Here is an 18,466-nt window from a genome sequence, read left to right as displayed (position 1 = left end):
TGGTGAATATTCTTGCATTAGACATGCAATAACTATCAGAAATGGTATCTCCCTTGGTTTCTCATTGGTGGGAAATTTAACTTCAAGATTAGCTAGGGTATGAGTCTAGATGAACACACCGCATTATCACTCATATTCGAGTAGTAAACAGGCCAACCTGAACTGTAAAACATCCCATAAGTGGAGGTAAAGCATAAGTTAGGAGTGAACTTAACACTGTTATGGGCAATTGGACTTCAAATAAAGTGTGGAAGGAAGTAAGGTTACTTTTTTCATGTTATGCAGATTAATCACACAGGGGAATTAGCTCAAATTTTAGAGCGCTCGCTTAGCATGCGAGAGGTAGCGGGATCGATGCCCGCATTCCCCATTATAAAATTTGCATACATTTTATTTTTAACTTGTCATTGCCAAGGTCATTGCAGAGTAAGAACAGAAAAATCACAGATGGCTTTCAAATATGGTCTCATTATAACAACTAAAGTGGTTTAATCAAAAGGGTTCAGGTATTCTTTAGCATGTGAGAGGAATTTGAATTCTTATGCAATCTCAAAATGAAGTTCTCACAACTTCCATTTTCATTTTCTCTTATTTTTTTTGACACTCTGTCCTCTGAAGGCTGTATAAACCTTGCTTTCCTTGCAAAACAAGAGTAGAGGAATATCCAGGATTTGATTTTCTTCACAAAAAGGGATTGGTCTGCATACTGTCTTAGGGAGGGAGCCCGGCTAGCTCAGTCGGTAGAGCATGAGACTCTTAATCTCAGGGTCGTGGGTTCGAGCCCCAAGTTGGGCAAAAAAGAGTAATTTTTGCCTGAATATTGCATTGACTCTCATAATATGGAGATTAATCTTGCATTAGACCTGCAATAACTCCCAAATATTGTCCAGGAACGGATTTCCTTCATAAAAAATAATTAGTCTGCATACCATCTTGAAGTGGGAGCCCGGCTAGCTCAGTCGGTAGAGCAGGAGACTCTTAATCTCAGGGTCGTGGGTTCGAGCCCCACGTTGGGCGAAAATGAGTAATTTTTGCTGGATTATTGCATTGACTCTCATAATCTGGTGAATATTCTTGCATTAGACATGCAATAACTATCAAAAATGGTATCTCCCTTGGTTTCTCATTGGTGGGAAATTTAACTTCAAGATTAGGTAGGGTATGAGTCTAGATGAACACACCACAATATCACTCATATTCGAGTAGTAAACAGGCCAACCTGAACTGTAAAACATACCATAAGTGGAGGTAAGGCATAAGTTACGAGTGAACTTAACACTGTTATGGGCAATTGGACTTCAAATAAAGTGTGGAAGGCAGTGAGGTTACTTTTTCATGTTATGCAGATTAAACACACAGGGGGATTAGCTCAAATGGGAGAGCGCTCGCTTAGCATGCAAGAGGTAGCGGGATCGATGCCCGCATTCTCCATTATAAAATTTGCATATATTTTATTTTTAACTTGTCATTGCCAAGGTCATTGCAGAGTAAGAACAGAAAAATCACAGATGGCTTTCAAATATGGTCTCATTATAACAACTAAAGTGGTTTAATCAAAAGGGTTCAGGTATTCTTTAGCATGTGAGAGGAATTTGAATTCTTATGCAATCTCAAAATGAAGTTCTCACAACTTCCATTTTCATTTTCTCTTATTTTTTTTGACACTCTGTCCTCTGAAGGATGTATAAATCTGGCTTTCCTTGCAAAACAAGAGTAGAGGAATATCCAGGATTTGATTTTCTTCACAAAAAGGGATTGGTCTGCATACTGTCTTAAGGAGGGAACCTGGCTAGCTCAGTCGGTAGAGCATGAGACTCTTAATCTCAGGGTCGTGGGTTCGAGCCACACGTTTGGCAAAAACGAGTAATTTTTGCCTGAATATTGCATTGACTCTCATAATATGGAGATTAATCTTGCATTAGACATGCAATAACTCCCACAAATTGTCCAGGAATGGATTTCCTTCATAAAAAATGATTAGTCTGCATACCACCTTGCAGTGGGACCCCGGCTAGCTCAGTCGGTAGAGCATGAGACTCTTAATCTCAGGGTCGTGGGTTCGAGCCCCACGTTGGGCGAAAATGAGTAATTTTTGCTGGACTCTCATAATCTTGTGATTATTCTTGCATTAGACATGCAATAACTATCAAAAATGGTATCTCCCTTGGTTTCTCATTGGTGGGAAATTTAACTTCAAGATTAGGTAGGGTATGAGTCTAGATGAACACACCACAATATCACTCATATTCGAGTAGTAAACAGGCCAACCTAAACTGTAAAACATCCCATAAGTGGAGGTAAGGCATAAGTTAGGAGTGAACTGAACACTGTTATGGGCAATTGGACTTCAAATAAAGTGTGGAAGGCAGTGAGGTTACTTTTTTTATGTTATGCAGATTAAACACACAGGGGAATTAGCTCAAATGGTAGAGCGCTCGCTTAGCATGCGAGAGGTAGCGGGATCGATGCCCGCATTCTCCATTATAAAATTTGCATACATTTTATTTTTAACTTGTCATTGCCAAGGTCATTGCAGAGTAAGAACAGAAAAATCACAGATGGCTCTCAAATATGGTCTCATTATAACAAATAAAGTGGTTTAATCAAAAGGGTTCAGGTATTCCTAAGCATGTGAGAGGAATTTGAATTCTTATGCAATCTCAAAATGAAGTTCTCACAACTTCCGTTTTCATTTTCTCTTATTTTTTTTGACACTCTGTCCTCTGAAGGATGTATAAATCAGGTTTTCCTTGCAAAACATGAGACTCTTAATCTCAGGGTCGTGGGTTCGAGCCCCACGTTGGGCGAAAATGAGTAATTTTTGCTGGATTATTGCATTGACTCTCATAATCTGGTGAATATTCTTGCATTAGACATGCAATAACTATCAGAAATGGTATCTCCCTTGGTTTCTCATTGGTGGGAAATTTAACTTCAAGATTAGCTAGGGTATGAGTCTAGATGAACACACCGCAATCTCACTCATATTCGAGTAGTAAACAGGCCAACCTGAACTGTAAAACATCCCATAAGTGGAGGTAAGCCATAAGTTAGGAGTGAATTTAATACTGTTATGGGCAATTGGACTTCAAATAAAGTGTGGAAGGCAGTGAGGTTACTTTTTCATGTTATGCAGATTAAACACACAGGGGGATTAGCTCAAATGGTAGAGCGCTCGCTTAGCATGCAAGAGGTAGCGGGATCGATGCCCGCATTCTCCATTATAAAATTTGCATACATTTTATTTTTAACTTGTCATTGCCAAGGTCATTGCAGAGTAAGAACAGAAAAATCACAGATGGCTTTCAAATATGGTCTCATTATAACAACTAAAGTGGTTTAATCAAAAGGGTTCAGGTATTCTTTAGCATGTGAGAGGAATTTGAATTCTTATGCAATCTCAAAATGAAGTTCTCACAACTTCCGTTTTCATTTTCTCTTATTTTTTTGACACTCTGTCCTCTGAAGGATGTATAAATCTGGCTTTCCTTGCAAAACAAGAGTAGAGGAATATCCAGGATTTGATTTTCTTCACAAAAAGGGATTGGTCTGCATACTGGCTTAAGGAGGGAACCCGGCTAGCTCAGTCGGTAGAGCATGAGACTCTTAATCTCAGGGTTGTGGGTTCGAGCCCCACGTTGTGTGAAAACGAGTAATTTTTGCCTGAATATTGCATTGACTCTCATAATATGGAGATTAATCTTGAATTAGACCTGCAATAACTCCCAAAAATTGTCCAGGAATGGATTTCCTTCATAAAAAATGATTAGTCTGCATACCATCTTGAAGTGGGAGCCCAGCTAGCTCAGTCGGTAGAGCATGAGACTTTTAATCTCAGGGTCGTGGGTTCGAGCCCCACGTTGGGCGAAAATGAGTAATTTTTGCTGGATTATTGCATTGACTCTCATAATCTGGTGAATATTCTTGCATTAGACATGCAATAACTATCAAAAATGGTATCTCCCTTGCTTTCTCATTGGTGGGAAATTTAACTTCAAGATTAGCTAGGGTATGAGTCTAGATGAACACACCGCAATATCACTCATATTCGAGTAGTAAACAGGCCAACCTGAACTGTAAAACATCCCATAAGTGGAGGTAAGGCATAAGTTAGGAGTGAATTTAACACTGTTATGGGCAATTGGACTTCAAATAAAGTGTGGAAGGCAGTAAGGTTACTTTTTTCATGTTATGCAGATTAATCACACAGGGGAAATAGCTCAAATGGTAGAGCGCTCGCTTAGCATACGAGAGGTAGCGGGATCGATGCCCGCATTCTCCATTATAAAATTTGCATACATTTTATTTTTAACTTGTCATTGCCAAGGTCATTGCAGAGTAAGAACAGAAAAATCACAGATGGCTTTCAAATATGGTCTCATTATAACAACTAAAGTGGTTTAATCAAAAGGGTTCAGGTATTCTTTAGCATGTGAGAGGAATTTGAATTCTTATGCAATCTCAAAATGAAGTTCTCACAACTTCCATTTTCATTTTCGCTTATTTTTTTTGACACTCTGTCCTCTGAAGGATGTATAAATCTGGCTTTCCTTGCAAAACAAGAGTAGAGGAATATCCAGGATTTGATTTTCTTGACAAAAAGGGATTGGTCTGTATGCTGTCTTAAGGAGGGAGCCCGGCTAGCTCAGTCGGTAGAGCATGAGACTCTTAATCTCAGGGTCGTGGGTTCGAGCCCCACGTTGGGCTAAAACAAGTAGTTTTTGCCTGAATATTGCATTGACTCTCATAATATGGAGTTTAATCTTGCATTAGACCTGCAATAACTCCCAAAAATTGTCCGGGAATGGATTTCCTTCATAAAAAATGATTAGTCTGCATACCATCTTGAAGTGGGAGCCCGGCTAGCTCAGTCGGTAGAGCATGAGACTCTTAATCTCAGGGTCGTGGGTTCGAGCCCCACGTTGGGCGAAAATGAGTTATTTTTGCTGGATTATTGCATTGACTATCATAATCTGGTGAATATTCTTGCATTAGAAATGCAATAACTATCAAAAATGGTATCTCCCTTGGTTTCTCATTGGTGGGAAATTTAACTTCAAGATTAGCTAGGGTATGAGTCTAGATGAACACACCGCAATATCACTCATATTCGAGTAGTAAACAGGCCAACCTGAACTGTAAAACATCCCATAAGTGGAGGTAAGGCATAAGTTAGGAGTGAACTTAACACTGTTATGGGCAATTGGACTTCAAATAAAGTGTGGAAGGCAGTAAGGTTACTTTTTTCATGTTATGCAGATTAAACACACAGGGGAATTAGCTCAAATGGTAGAGCGCTTGCTTAGCATGCGAGAGGTAGCGGGATCGATGCCCGCATTCTCCATTATAAAATTTGCATACATTTTATTTTTAACTTGTCATTGAAAAGGTCATTGCAGAGTAAGAACAGAAAAATCACAGATGGCTTTCAAATATGGTCTCATTATAACAACTAAAGTGGTTTAATCAAAAGGGTTCAGGTATTCTTTAGCATGTGAGAGGAATTTGAATTCTTATGCAATCTCAAAATGAAGTTCTCACAACTTCCATTTTCATTTTCTCTTATTTTTTTTGACACTCTGTCCTCTGAAGGATTTATAAATCTGGCTTTCCTTGCAAAACACGAGTAGAGGAATATCCAGAATTTGATTTTCTTCACAAAAAGGGATTGGTCTGCATACTGTCTTAAGGAGGGAGCCCGGCTAGCTCAGTCGGTAGAGCATGAGACTCTTAATCTCAGGGTCGTGGGTTCGAGCCCCAAGTTGGGCGAAAAAGAGTAATTTTTGCCTGAATATTGCATTGACTCTCATAATATGGAGATTAATCTTGCATTAGACCTGCAATAACTCCCAAAAATTGTCCAGGAATGGATTTCCTTCATAACAAATAATTAGTCTGCATACCATCTTGAAGTGGGAGCCCGGCTAGCTCAGTCGGTAGAGCATGAGACTCTTAATCTCAGGGTAGTGGGTTCGAGCCCCACGTTGGGCGAAAATGAGTAATTTTTGCTGGACTCTCATAATCTTGTGATTATTCTTGCATTAGACATGCAATAACTATCAAAAATGGTATCTCCCTTGGTTTCTCATTGGTGGGAAATTTAACTTCAAGATAGGTAGGGTATGAGTCTAGATGAACACACCACAATATCACTCATATTCGAGTAGTAAACAGGCCAACCTGAACTGTAAAACATCCCATAAGTGGAGGTAAGGCATAAGTTAGGAGTGAACTGAACACTGTTATGGGCAATTGGACTTCAAATAAAGTGTGGAAGGCAGTGAGGTTACTTTTTTCATGTTATGCAGATTAAACACACAGGGGAATTAGCTCAAATGGTAGAGCGCTCGCTTAGCATGCGAGAGGTAGCGGGATCGATGCCCGCATTCTCCATTATAAAATTTGCATACATTTTATTTTTAACTTGTCATTGCCAAGGTCATTGCAGAGTAAGAACTGAAAAATCACAGATGGCTCTCAAATATGGTCTCATTATAACAACTAAAGTGGTTTAATCAAAAGGGTTCAGGTATTCCTAAGCATGTGAGAGGAATTTGAATTCTTATGCAATCTCAAAATGAAGTTCTCACAACTTCCGTTTTCATTTTCTCTTATTTTTTTTGACACTCTGTCCTCTGAAGGATGTATAAATCTGGCTTTCCTTGCAAAACATGAGACTCTTAATCTCAGGGTCGTGGGTTCGAGCCCCACGTTGGGGGAAAATGAGTAATTTTTGCTGGATTATTGCATTGACTCTCATAATCTGGTGAATATTCTTGCATTAGACATGCAATAACTATCAGAAATGGTATCTCCCTTGGTTTCTCATTGGTGGGAAATTTAACTTCAAGATTAGCTAGGGTATGAGTCTAGATGAACACACCGCAATATCACTCATATTCGAGTAGTAAACAGGCCAACCTGAACTGTAAAACATCCCATAAGTGGAGGTAAGGAATAAGTTAGGAGTGAACTTAACACTGTTATGGGCAATTGGACTTCAAATAAAGTGTGGAAGGCAGTAAGGTTACTTTTTTCTTGTTATGCAGATTAAACACACAGGGGAATTAGCTCAAATGGTAGAGCGCTCGCTTAGCATGCGAGAGATAGCGGGATCGATGCCCGCATTCTCATTTATAAAATTTGCATACATTTTATTTTTAACTTGTCATTGCCAAGGTCATTGCAGAGTAAGAACAGAAAAATCACAGATGGCTTTCAAATATGGTCTCATTATAACAACTAAAGTGGTTTAATCAAAAGGGTTCAGGTATTCTTTAGCATGTGAGAGGAATTTGAATTCTTATGCAATCTCAAAATGAAGTTCTCACAACTTCCATTTTCATTTTCTCTTATTTTTTTTGACACTCTGTCCTCTGAAGGATGTATAAATCTGGCTTTCCTTGCAAAACAACAGTAGAGGAATATCCAGGATTTGATTTTCTTCACAAAAAGGGATTGGTCTGCATACTGTCTTAAGGAGGGAACCTGGCTAGCTCAGTCGGTAGAGCATGAGACTCTTAATCTCAGGGTCGTGGGTTCGAGCCACACGTTTGGCAAAAATGAGTAATTTTTGCTGGACTCTCATAATCTTGTGATTATTCTTGCATTAGACATGCAATAACTATCAAAAATGGTATCTCCCTTGGTTTCTCATTGGTGGGAAATTTAACTTCAAGATTAGGTAGGGTATGAGTCTAGATGAACACACCACAATATCACTCATATTCGAGTAGTAAACAGGCCAACCTAAACTGTAAAACATCCCATAAGTGGAGGTAAGGCATAAGTTAGGAGTGAACTGAACACTGTTATGGGCAATTGGACTTCAAATAAAGTGTGGAAGGCAGTGAGGTTACTTTTTTCATGTTATGCAGATTAAACACACAGGGCAATTAGCTCAAATGGTAGAGCGCTCGCTTAGCATGCGAGAGGTAGCGGGATCGATGCCCGCATTCTCCATTATAAAATTTGCATACATTTTATTTTTAACTTGTCATTGCCAAGGTCATTGCAGAGTAAGAACAGAAAAATCACAGATGGCTCTCAAATATGGTCTCATTATAACAACTAAAGTGGTTTAATCAAAAGGGTTCAGGTATTCCTAAGCATGTGAGAGGAATTTGAATTCTTATGCAATCTCAAAATGAAGTTCTCACAACTTCCATTTTCATTTTCGCTTATTTTTTTTGACACTCTGTCCTCTGAAGGATGTATAAATCTGGCTTTCCTTGCAAAACAAGAGTAGAGGAATATCCAGGATTTGATTTTCTTGACAAAAAGGGATTGGTCTGTATGCTGTCTTAAGGAGGGAGCCCGGCTAGCTCAGTCGGTAGAGCATGAGACTCTTAATCTCAGGGTCGTGGGTTCGAGCCCCACGTTGGGCTAAAACAAGTAATTTTTGCCTGAATATTGCATTGACTCTCATAATATGGAGTTTAATCTTGCATTAGACCTGCAATAACTCCCAAAAATTGTCCGGGAATGGATTTCCTTCATAAAAAATGATTAGTCTGCATACCATCTTGAAGTGGGAGCCCGGCTAGCTCAGTCGGTAGAGCATGAGACTCTTAATCTCAGGGTCGTGGGTTCGAGCCCCACGTTGGGCGAAAATGAGTTATTTTTGCTGGATTATTGCATTGACTATCATAATCTGGTGAATATTCTTGCATTAGAAATGCAATAACTATCAAAAATGGTATCTCCCTTGGTTTCTCATTGGTGGGAAATTTAACTTCAAGATTAGCTAGGGTATGAGTCTAGATGAACACACCGCAATCTCACTCATATTCGAGTAGTAAACAGGCCAACCTGAACTGTAAAACATCCCATAAGTGGAGGTAAGCCATAAGTTAGGAGTGAATTTAATACTGTTATGGGCAATTGGACTTCAAATAAAGTGTGGAAGGCAGTAAGGTTACTTTTTTCATGTTATGCAGATTAAACACACTGGGGAATTAGCTCAAATGGTAGAGCGCTCGCTTAGCATGCGAGAGGTAGCGGGATCGATGCCCGCATTCTCCATTATAAAATTTGCATACATTTTATTTTTAACTTGTCATTGCCAAGGTCATTGCAGAGTAAGAACAGAAAAATCACAGATGGCTTTCAAATATGGTCTCATTATAACAACTAAAGTGGTTTAATCAAAAGGGTTCAGGTATTCTTTAGCATGTGAGAGGAATTTGAATTCTTATGCAATCTCAAAATGAAGTTCTCACAACTTCCGTTTTCATTTTCTCTTATTTTTTTTGACACTCTGTCCTCTGAAGGATGTATAAATCTGGCTTTCCTTGCAAAACAAGAGTAGAGGAATATCCAGGATTTGATTTTCTTCACAAAAAGGGATTGGTCTGCATACTGTCTTAAGGAGGGAGCCCGGCTAGATCAGTCGGTAGAGCATGAGACTCTTAATATCAGGGTCGTGGGTTCGAGTCCCACGTTGGGCGAAAACTAGAAATTTTTGCCTGAATATTGCATTGACTCTCATAATATGGAGATTAATCTTGCATTAGACCTGCAATAACTCCCAAAAATTGTCCAGGAATGGATTTCCTTCATAAAAAATGATTAGTCTGCATACCATCTTGAAGTGGGAGCCCAGCTAGCTCATTCGGTAGAGCATGAGACTCTTAATCTCAGGGTCGTGGGTTCGAGCCCCACCTTGGGCGAAAAAGAGTAGTTTTTGCTGGATTATTGCATTGACTCTCATAATCTGGTGAATATTCTTGCATTAGACATGCAATAACTATCAGAAATGGTATCTCCCTTGGTTTCTCATTGGTGGGAAATTTAACTTCAAGATTAGCTAGGGTATGAGTCTAGATGAACACACCGCAATATCACTCATATTCGAGTAGTAAACAGGCCAACCTGAACTGTAAAACATCCCATAAGTGGAGGTAAGGCATAAGTTAGGAGTGAACTTAACACTGTTATGGGCAATTGGACTTCAAATAAAGTGTGGAAGGCAGTAAGGTTACTTTTTTCATGTTATGCAGATTAAACACACAGGGGAATTAGCTCAAATGGTAGAGCGCTTGCTTAGCATGCGAGAGGTAGCGGGATCGATGCCCGCATTCTCCATTATAAAATTTGCATACATTTTATTTTTAACTTGTCATTGAAAAGGTCATTGCAGAGTAAGAACAGAAAAATCACAGATGGCTTTCAAATATGGTCTCATTATAACAACTAAAGTGGTTTAATCAAAAGGGTTCAGGTATTCTTTAGCATGTGAGAGGAATTTGAATTCTTATGCAATCTCAAAATGAAGTTCTCACAACTTCCATTTTCATTTTCTCTTATTTTTTTTGACACTCTGTCCTCTGAAGGATTTATAAATCTGGCTTTCCTTGCAAAACACGAGTAGAGGAATATCCAGAATTTGATTTTCTTCACAAAAAGGGATTGGTCTGCATACTGTCTTAAGGAGGGAGCCCGGCTAGCTCAGTCGGTAGAGCATGAGACTCTTAATCTCAGGGTCGTGGGTTCGAGCCCCAAGTTGGGCGAAAAAGAGTAATTTTTGCCTGAATATTGCATTGACTCTCATAATATGGAGATTAATCTTGCATTAGACCTGCAATAACTCCCAAAAATTGTCCAGGAATGGATTTCCTTCATAACAAATAATTAGTCTGCATACCATCTTGAAGTGGGAGCCCGGCTAGCTCAGTCGGTAGAGCATGAGACTCTTAATGTCAGGGTAGTGGGTTCGAGCCCCACGTTGGGCGAAAATGAGTAATTTTTGCTGGACTCTCATAATCTTGTGATTATTCTTGCATTAGACATGCAATAACTATCAAAAATGGTATCTCCCTTGGTTTCTCATTGGTGGGAAATTTAACTTCAAGATAGGTAGGGTATGAGTCTAGATGAACACACCACAATATCACTCATATTCGAGTAGTAAACAGGCCAACCTGAACTGTAAAACATCCCATAAGTGGAGGTAAGGCATAAGTTAGGAGTGAACTGAACACTGTTATGGGCAATTGGACTTCAAATAAAGTGTGGAAGGCAGTGAGGTTACTTTTTTCATGTTATGCAGATTAAACACACAGGGGAATTAGCTCAAATGGTAGAGCGCTCGCTTAGCATGCGAGAGGTAGCGGGATCGATGCCCGCATTCTCCATTATAAAATTTGCATACATTTTATTTTTAACTTGTCATTGCCAAGGTCATTGCAGAGTAAGAACTGAAAAATCACAGATGGCTCTCAAATATGGTCTCATTATAACAACTAAAGTGGTTTAATCAAAAGGGTTCAGGTATTCCTAAGCATGTGAGAGGAATTTGAATTCTTATGCAATCTCAAAATGAAGTTCTCACAACTTCCGTTTTCATTTTCTCTTATTTTTTTTGACACTCTGTCCTCTGAAGGATGTATAAATCTGGCTTTCCTTGCAAAACATGAGACTCTTAATCTCAGGGTCGTGGGTTCGAGCCCCACGTTGGGCGAAAATGAGTTATTTTTGCTGGATTATTGCATTGACTCTCATAATCTGGTGAATATTCTTGCATTAGAAATGCAATAACTATCAAAAATGGTATCTCCCTTGGTTTCTCATTGGTGGGAAATTTAACTTCAAGATTAGCTAGGGTATGAGTCTAGATGAACACACCGCAATCTCACTCATATTCGAGTAGTAAACAGGCCAACCTGAACTGTAAAACATCCCATAAGTGGAGGTAAGCCATAAGTTAGGAGTGAATTTAATACTGTTATGGGCAATTGGACTTCAAATAAAGTGTGGAAGGCAGTAAGGTTACTTTTTTCATGTTATGCAGATTAAACACACTGGGGAATTAGCTCAAATGGTAGAGCGCTCGCTTAGCATGCGAGAGGTAGCGGGATCGATGCCCGCATTCTCCATTATAAAATTTGCATACATTTTATTTTTAACTTGTCATTGCCAAGGTCATTGCAGAGTAAGAACAGAAAAATCACAGATGGCTTTCAAATATGGTCTCATTATAACAACTAAAGTGGTTTAATCAAAAGGGTTCAGGTATTCTTTAGCATGTGAGAGGAATTTGAATTCTTATGCAATCTCAAAATGAAGTTCTCACAACTTCCGTTTTCATTTTCTCTTATTTTTTTTGACACTCTGTCCTCTGAAGGATGTATAAATCTGGCTTTCCTTGCAAAACAAGAGTAGAGGAATATCCAGGATTTGATTTTCTTCACAAAAAGGGATTGGTCTGCATACTGTCTTAAGGAGGGAGCCCGGCTAGATCAGTCGGTAGAGCATGAGACTCTTAATATCAGGGTCGTGGGTTCGAGTCCCACGTTGGGCGAAAACTAGAAATTTTTGCCTGAATATTGCATTGACTCTCATAATATGGAGATTAATCTTGCATTAGACCTGCAATAACTCCCAAAAATTGTCCAGGAATGGATTTCCTTCATAAAAAATGATTAGTCTGCATACCATCTTGAAGTGGGAGCCCGGCTAGCTCATTCGGTAGAGCATGAGACTCTTAATCTCAGGGTCGTGGGTTCGAGCCCCACCTTGGGCGAAAAAGAGTAGTTTTTGCTGGATTATTGCATTGACTCTCATAATCTGGTGAATATTCTTGCATTAGACATGCAATAACTATCAGAAATGGTATCTCCCTTGGTTTCTCATTGGTGGGAAATTTAACTTCAAGATTAGCTAGGGTATGAGTCTAGATGAACACACCGCAATATCACTCATATTCGAGTAGTAAACAGGCCAACCTGAACTGTAAAACATCCCATAAGTGGAGGTAAGGCATAAGTTAGGAGTGAACTTAACACTGTTATGGGCAATTGGACTTCAAATAAAGTGTGGAAGGCAGTAAGGTTACTTTTTTCATGTTATGCAGATTAAACACACAGGGGAATTAGCTCAAATGGTAGAGCGCTTGCTTAGCATGCGAGAGGTAGCGGGATCGATGCCCGCATTCTCCATTATAAAATTTGCATACATTTTATTTTTAACTTGTCATTGAAAAGGTCATTGCAGAGTAAGAACAGAAAAATCACAGATGGCTTTCAAATATGGTCTCATTATAACAACTAAAGTGGTTTAATCAAAAGGGTTCAGGTATTCTTTAGCATGTGAGAGGAATTTGAATTCTTATGCAATCTCAAAATGAAGTTCTCACAACTTCCATTTTCATTTTCTCTTATTTTTTTTGACACTCTGTCCTCTGAAGGATTTATAAATCTGGCTTTCCTTGCAAAACACGAGTAGAGGAATATCCAGAATTTGATTTTCTTCACAAAAAGGGATTGGTCTGCATACTGTCTTAAGGAGGGAGCCCGGCTAGCTCAGTCGGTAGAGCATGAGACTCTTAATCTCAGGGTCGTGGGTTCGAGCCCCAAGTTGGGCGAAAAAGAGTAATTTTTGCCTGAATATTGCATTGACTCTCATAATATGGAGATTAATCTTGCATTAGACCTGCAATAACTCCCAAAAATTGTCCAGGAATGGATTTCCTTCATAACAAATAATTAGTCTGCATACCATCTTGAAGTGGGAGCCCGGCTAGCTCAGTCGGTAGAGCATGAGACTCTTAATGTCAGGGTAGTGGGTTCGAGCCCCACGTTGGGCGAAAATGAGTAATTTTTGCTGGACTCTCATAATCTTGTGATTATTCTTGCATTAGACATGCAATAACTATCAAAAATGGTATCTCCCTTGGTTTCTCATTGGTGGGAAATTTAACTTCAAGATAGGTAGGGTATGAGTCTAGATGAACACACCACAATATCACTCATATTCGAGTAGTAAACAGGCCAACCTGAACTGTAAAACATCCCATAAGTGGAGGTAAGGCATAAGTTAGGAGTGAACTGAACACTGTTATGGGCAATTGGACTTCAAATAAAGTGTGGAAGGCAGTGAGGTTACTTTTTTCATGTTATGCAGATTAAACACACAGGGGAATTAGCTCAAATGGTAGAGCGCTCGCTTAGCATGCGAGAGGTAGCGGGATCGATGCCCGCATTCTCCATTATAAAATTTGCATACATTTTATTTTTAACTTGTCATTGCCAAGGTCATTGCAGAGTAAGAACTGAAAAATCACAGATGGCTCTCAAATATGGTCTCATTATAACAACTAAAGTGGTTTAATCAAAAGGGTTCAGGTATTCCTAAGCATGTGAGAGGAATTTGAATTCTTATGCAATCTCAAAATGAAGTTCTCACAACTTCCGTTTTCATTTTCTCTTATTTTTTTTGACACTCTGTCCTCTGAAGGATGTATAAATCTGGCTTTCCTTGCAAAACATGAGACTCTTAATCTCAGGGTCGTGGGTTCGAGCCCCACGTTGGGGGAAAATGAGTAATTTTTGCTGGATTATTGCATTGACTCTCATAATCTGGTGAATATTCTTGCATTAGACATGCAATAACTATCAGAAATGGTATCTCCCTTGGTTTCTCATTGGTGGGAAATTTAACTTCAAGATTAGCTAGGGTATGAGTCTAGATGAACACACCGCAATATCACTCATATTCGAGTAGTAAACAGGCCAACCTGAACTGTAAAACATCCCATAAGTGGAGGTAAGGAATAAGTTAGGAGTGAACTTAACACTGTTATGGGCAATTGGACTTCAAATAAAGTGTGGAAGGCAGTAAGGTTACTTTTTTCTTGTTATGCAGATTAAACACACAGGGGAATTAGCTCAAATGGTAGAGCGCTTGCTTAGCATGCGAGAGATAGCGGGATCGATGCCCGCATTCTCATTTATAAAATTTGCATACATTTTATTTTTAACTTGTCATTGCCAAGGTCATTGCAGAGTAAGAACAGAAAAATCACAGATGGCTTTCAAATATGGTCTCATTATAACAACTAAAGTGGTTTAATCAAAAGGGTTCAGGTATTCTTTAGCATGTGAGAGGAATTTGAATTCTTATGCAATCTCAAAATGAAGTTCTCACAACTTCCATTTTCATTTTCTCTTATTTTTTTTGACACTCTGTCCTCTGAAGGATGTATAAATCTGGCTTTCCTTGCAAAACAACAGTAGAGGAATATCCAGGATTTGATTTGTCTTCACAAAAAGGGATTGGTCTGCATACTGTCTTAAGGAGGGAACCTGGCTAGCTCAGTCGGTAGAGCATGAGACTCTTAATCTCAGGGTCGTGGGTTCGAGCCACACGTTTGGCAAAAATGAGTAATTTTTGCTGGACTCTCATAATCTTGTGATTATTCTTGCATTAGACATGCAATAACTATCAAAAATGGTATCTCCCTTGGTTTCTCATTGGTGGGAAATTTAACTTCAAGATTAGGTAGGGTATGAGTCTAGATGAACACACCACAATATCACTCATATTCGAGTAGTAAACAGGCCAACCTAAACTGTAAAACATCCCATAAGTGGAGGTAAGGCATAAGTTAGGAGTGAACTGAACACTGTTATGGGCAATTGGACTTCAAATAAACTGTGGAAGGCAGTGAGGTTACTTTTTTCATGTTATGCAGATTAAACACACAGGGGAATTAGCTCAAATGGTAGAGCGCTCGCTTAGCATGCGAGAGGTAGCGGGATCGATGCCCGCATTCTCCATTATAAAATTTGCATACATTTTATTTTTAACTTGTCATTGCCAAGGTCATTGCAGAGTAAGAACAGAAAAATCACAGATGGCTCTCAAATATGGTCTCATTATAACAACTAAAGTGGTTTAATCAAAAGGGTTCAGGTATTCCTAAGCATGTGAGAGGAATTTGAATTCTTATGCAATCTCAAAATGAAGTTCTCACAACTTCCGTTTTCATTTTCTCTTATTTTTTTTGACACTCTGTCCTCTGAAGGATGTATAAATCAGGTTTTCCTTGCAAAACATGAGACTCTTAATCTCAGGGTCGTGGGTTCGAGCCCCACGTTGGGCGAAGATGAGTAATTTTTGCTGGATTATTGCATTGACTCTCATAATCTGGTGAATATTCTTGCATTAGACATGCAATAACTATCAGAAATGGTATCTCCCTTGGTTTCTCATTGGTGGGAAATATAACTTCAAGATTAGCTAGGGTATGAGTCTAGATGAACACACCGCAATATCACTCATATTCGAGTAGTAAACAGGCCAACCTGAACTGTAAAACATCCCATAAGTGGAGGTAAGGCATAAGTTAGGAGTGAACTTAACACTGTTATGGGCAATTGGACTTCAAATAAAGTGTGGAAGGCAGTAAGGTTACTTTTTTCATGTTATGCAGATTAAACACACAGGGGAATTAGCTCAAATGGTAGAGCACTCGCTTAGCATGCGAGAGGTACCGGGGTCGATGCCCGCATTCTCGAAATTAAAATTTGCATACATTTTATTTTTAACTTGTCATTGCCAAGGTCATTGCAGAGTAAGAACAGAAAAATCACAGATGGCTTTCAAATATGGTCTCATTATAACAACTAAAGTGGTTTAATCAAAAGGGTTCAGGTATTCTTTAGCATGTGAGAGGAATTTGAATTCTTATGCAATCTCAAAATGAAGTTCTCACAACTTCCATTTTCATTTTCTCTTATTTTTTTTGACACTCTGTCCTCTGAAGGATGTATAAATCTGGCTTTCCTTGCAAAACAAGAGTAGAGGAATATCCAGGATTTGATTTTCTTCACAAAAAGGGATTGGTCTGCATACTGTCTTAAGGAGGGAGCCCGGCTAGCTCAGTCGGTAGAGCATGAGACTCTTAATCTCAGGGTCGTGGGTTCGAGCCCCAATTTGGGCGAAAAAGAGTAATTTTTGCCTGAATATTGCATTGACTCTCATAATATGGAGATTAATCTTGCATTAGACCTGCAATAACTCCCAAAAATTGTCCAGGAATGGATCACCTTCATAAAAAATAATTAGTCTGCATACCATCTTGAAGTGGGAGCCCGGCTAGCTCAGTCGGTAGAGCATGAGACTCTTAATCTCAGGGTCGTGGGTTCGAGCCCCACGTTGGGCGAAAATGAGTAATTTTTGCTGGATTATTGCATTGACTCTCATAATCTGGTGAATATTCTTGCATTAGACATGCAATAACTATCAGAAATGGTATCTCCCTTGGTTTCTCATTAGTGGGAAATTTAACTTCAAGATTAGCTAGTGTATGAGTCTAGATGAACACACTGCAATATCACTCATATTCGAGTAGTAAACAGGCCAACCTGAACTGTAAAACATCCCATAAGTGGAGGTAAGGCATAAGTTAGGAGTGAACTTAACACTGTTATGGGCAATTGGACTTCGAATAAAGTGTGGAAGGCAGTAAGGTTACTTTTTTCATGTTATGCAGATTAAACACACAGGGGAATTAGCTCAAATGGTAGAGTGCTTGCTTAGCATGCGAGAGGTAGCGGGATCGATGCCCGCATTCTCCATTATAAAATTTGCATACATTTTATTTTTAACTTGTCATTGCCAAGGTCATTGCAGAGTAAGAACAGAAAAATCACAGATGGCTTTCAAATATGGTCTCATTATAACAACTAAAGTGGTTTAATCAAAAGGGTTCAGGTATTCTTTAGCATGTGAGAGGAATTTGAATTCTTATGCAATCTCAAAATGAAGTTCTCACAACTTCCATTTTCATTATCTCTTATTTTTTTTGACACTCTGTCCTCTGAAGGATGTATAAATCTGGCTTTCCTTCAAAACAAGAGTAGAGGAATATCCAGGATTTGATTTTCTTCACAAAAAGGGATTGGTCTGCATACTGTCTTAAGGAGGGAACCCGGCTAGCTCAGTCGGTAGAGCATGAGACTCTTAATCTCAGGGTCGTGGGTTCGAGCCACACGGTTGGTGAAAACGAGTAATTTTTGCCTGAATATTGCATTGACTCTCATAATATGGAGATTAATCTTGCATTAGACATGCAATAACTCCCACAAATTGTCCAGGAATGGATTTCCTTCATAAAAAATGATTAGTCTGCATACCATCTTGAAGTGGTAGCCCGGCTAGCTCAGTCGGTAGAGCATGAGACTCTTAATCTCAGGGTCGTGGGTTCGAGCCCCACGTTGGGCGAAAATGAGTAATTTTTGCTGGATTATTGCATTGACTCTCATAATCTGGTGAATATTCTTGCATTAGACATGCAATAACTATCAAAAATGGTATCTCCCTTGGTTTCTCATTGGTGGGAAATTTAACTTCAAGATTAGGTAGGGTATGAGTCTAGATGAACACACCACAATATCACTCATTTTCGAGTAGTAAACAGGCCAACCTGAACTGTAAAACATCCCATAAGTGGAGGTAAGGCATAAGTTAGGAGTGAACTGAACACTGTTATGGGCAATTGGACTTCAAATAAAGTGTGGAAGGCAGTGAGGTTACTTTTTTCATGTTATGCAGATTAACCACACAGGGGAATTAGCTCAAATGGTAGAGCGCTTGCTTAGCATACGAGAGGTAGCGGGATCGATGCCCGCATTCTCCATTATAAAATTTGCATACATTTTATTTTTAACTTGTTATTGCCAAG

General features: G+C 39.1%; 12 non-coding genes across 12 annotated transcripts; all 12 read left to right on the top strand.

Annotated features, from left to right (window-relative positions):
* Nucleotides 1–2,408: 2,408 nt before the first annotated feature.
* On the top strand, nt 2,409–2,481 carry TRNAA-AGC (transfer RNA alanine (anticodon AGC)). Its single transcript has one exon. It is a non-coding gene; the product is annotated as a tRNA-Ala (tRNA).
* A 1,313-nt stretch (nt 2,482–3,794) lies between these two features.
* On the top strand, nt 3,795–3,867 carry TRNAK-UUU (transfer RNA lysine (anticodon UUU)). The gene has a single exon. It is a non-coding gene; the product is annotated as a tRNA-Lys (tRNA).
* A 989-nt stretch (nt 3,868–4,856) lies between these two features.
* Nucleotides 4,857–4,929, top strand: TRNAK-CUU (transfer RNA lysine (anticodon CUU)). The gene has a single exon. It is a non-coding gene; the product is annotated as a tRNA-Lys (tRNA).
* A 1,391-nt stretch (nt 4,930–6,320) lies between these two features.
* On the top strand, nt 6,321–6,393 carry TRNAA-AGC (transfer RNA alanine (anticodon AGC)). The gene has a single exon. It is a non-coding gene; the product is annotated as a tRNA-Ala (tRNA).
* A 2,143-nt stretch (nt 6,394–8,536) lies between these two features.
* On the top strand, nt 8,537–8,609 carry TRNAK-CUU (transfer RNA lysine (anticodon CUU)). Its single transcript has one exon. It is a non-coding gene; the product is annotated as a tRNA-Lys (tRNA).
* Nucleotides 8,610–8,951: 342 nt separating this feature from the next.
* TRNAA-AGC (transfer RNA alanine (anticodon AGC)) lies at nt 8,952–9,024 on the top strand. Its single transcript has one exon. It is a non-coding gene; the product is annotated as a tRNA-Ala (tRNA).
* Nucleotides 9,025–11,062: 2,038 nt separating this feature from the next.
* TRNAA-AGC (transfer RNA alanine (anticodon AGC)) lies at nt 11,063–11,135 on the top strand. The gene has a single exon. It is a non-coding gene; the product is annotated as a tRNA-Ala (tRNA).
* A 668-nt stretch (nt 11,136–11,803) lies between these two features.
* On the top strand, nt 11,804–11,876 carry TRNAA-AGC (transfer RNA alanine (anticodon AGC)). Its single transcript has one exon. It is a non-coding gene; the product is annotated as a tRNA-Ala (tRNA).
* A 2,038-nt stretch (nt 11,877–13,914) lies between these two features.
* Nucleotides 13,915–13,987, top strand: TRNAA-AGC (transfer RNA alanine (anticodon AGC)). Its single transcript has one exon. It is a non-coding gene; the product is annotated as a tRNA-Ala (tRNA).
* Nucleotides 13,988–15,484: 1,497 nt separating this feature from the next.
* Nucleotides 15,485–15,557, top strand: TRNAA-AGC (transfer RNA alanine (anticodon AGC)). The gene has a single exon. It is a non-coding gene; the product is annotated as a tRNA-Ala (tRNA).
* Nucleotides 15,558–16,872: 1,315 nt separating this feature from the next.
* On the top strand, nt 16,873–16,945 carry TRNAK-CUU (transfer RNA lysine (anticodon CUU)). Its single transcript has one exon. It is a non-coding gene; the product is annotated as a tRNA-Lys (tRNA).
* A 988-nt stretch (nt 16,946–17,933) lies between these two features.
* On the top strand, nt 17,934–18,006 carry TRNAK-CUU (transfer RNA lysine (anticodon CUU)). The gene has a single exon. It is a non-coding gene; the product is annotated as a tRNA-Lys (tRNA).
* The last annotated feature ends 460 nt before the right edge of the window (nt 18,007–18,466 follow it).

This window comes from Lissotriton vulgaris, chromosome 1_1, assembly GCF_964263255.1.
Source record: "Lissotriton vulgaris chromosome 1_1, aLisVul1.2, whole genome shotgun sequence".
NCBI lineage: Eukaryota > Metazoa > Chordata > Amphibia > Caudata > Salamandridae > Lissotriton > Lissotriton vulgaris.
This window is presented reverse-complemented; position numbering and strand designations above follow the sequence as displayed.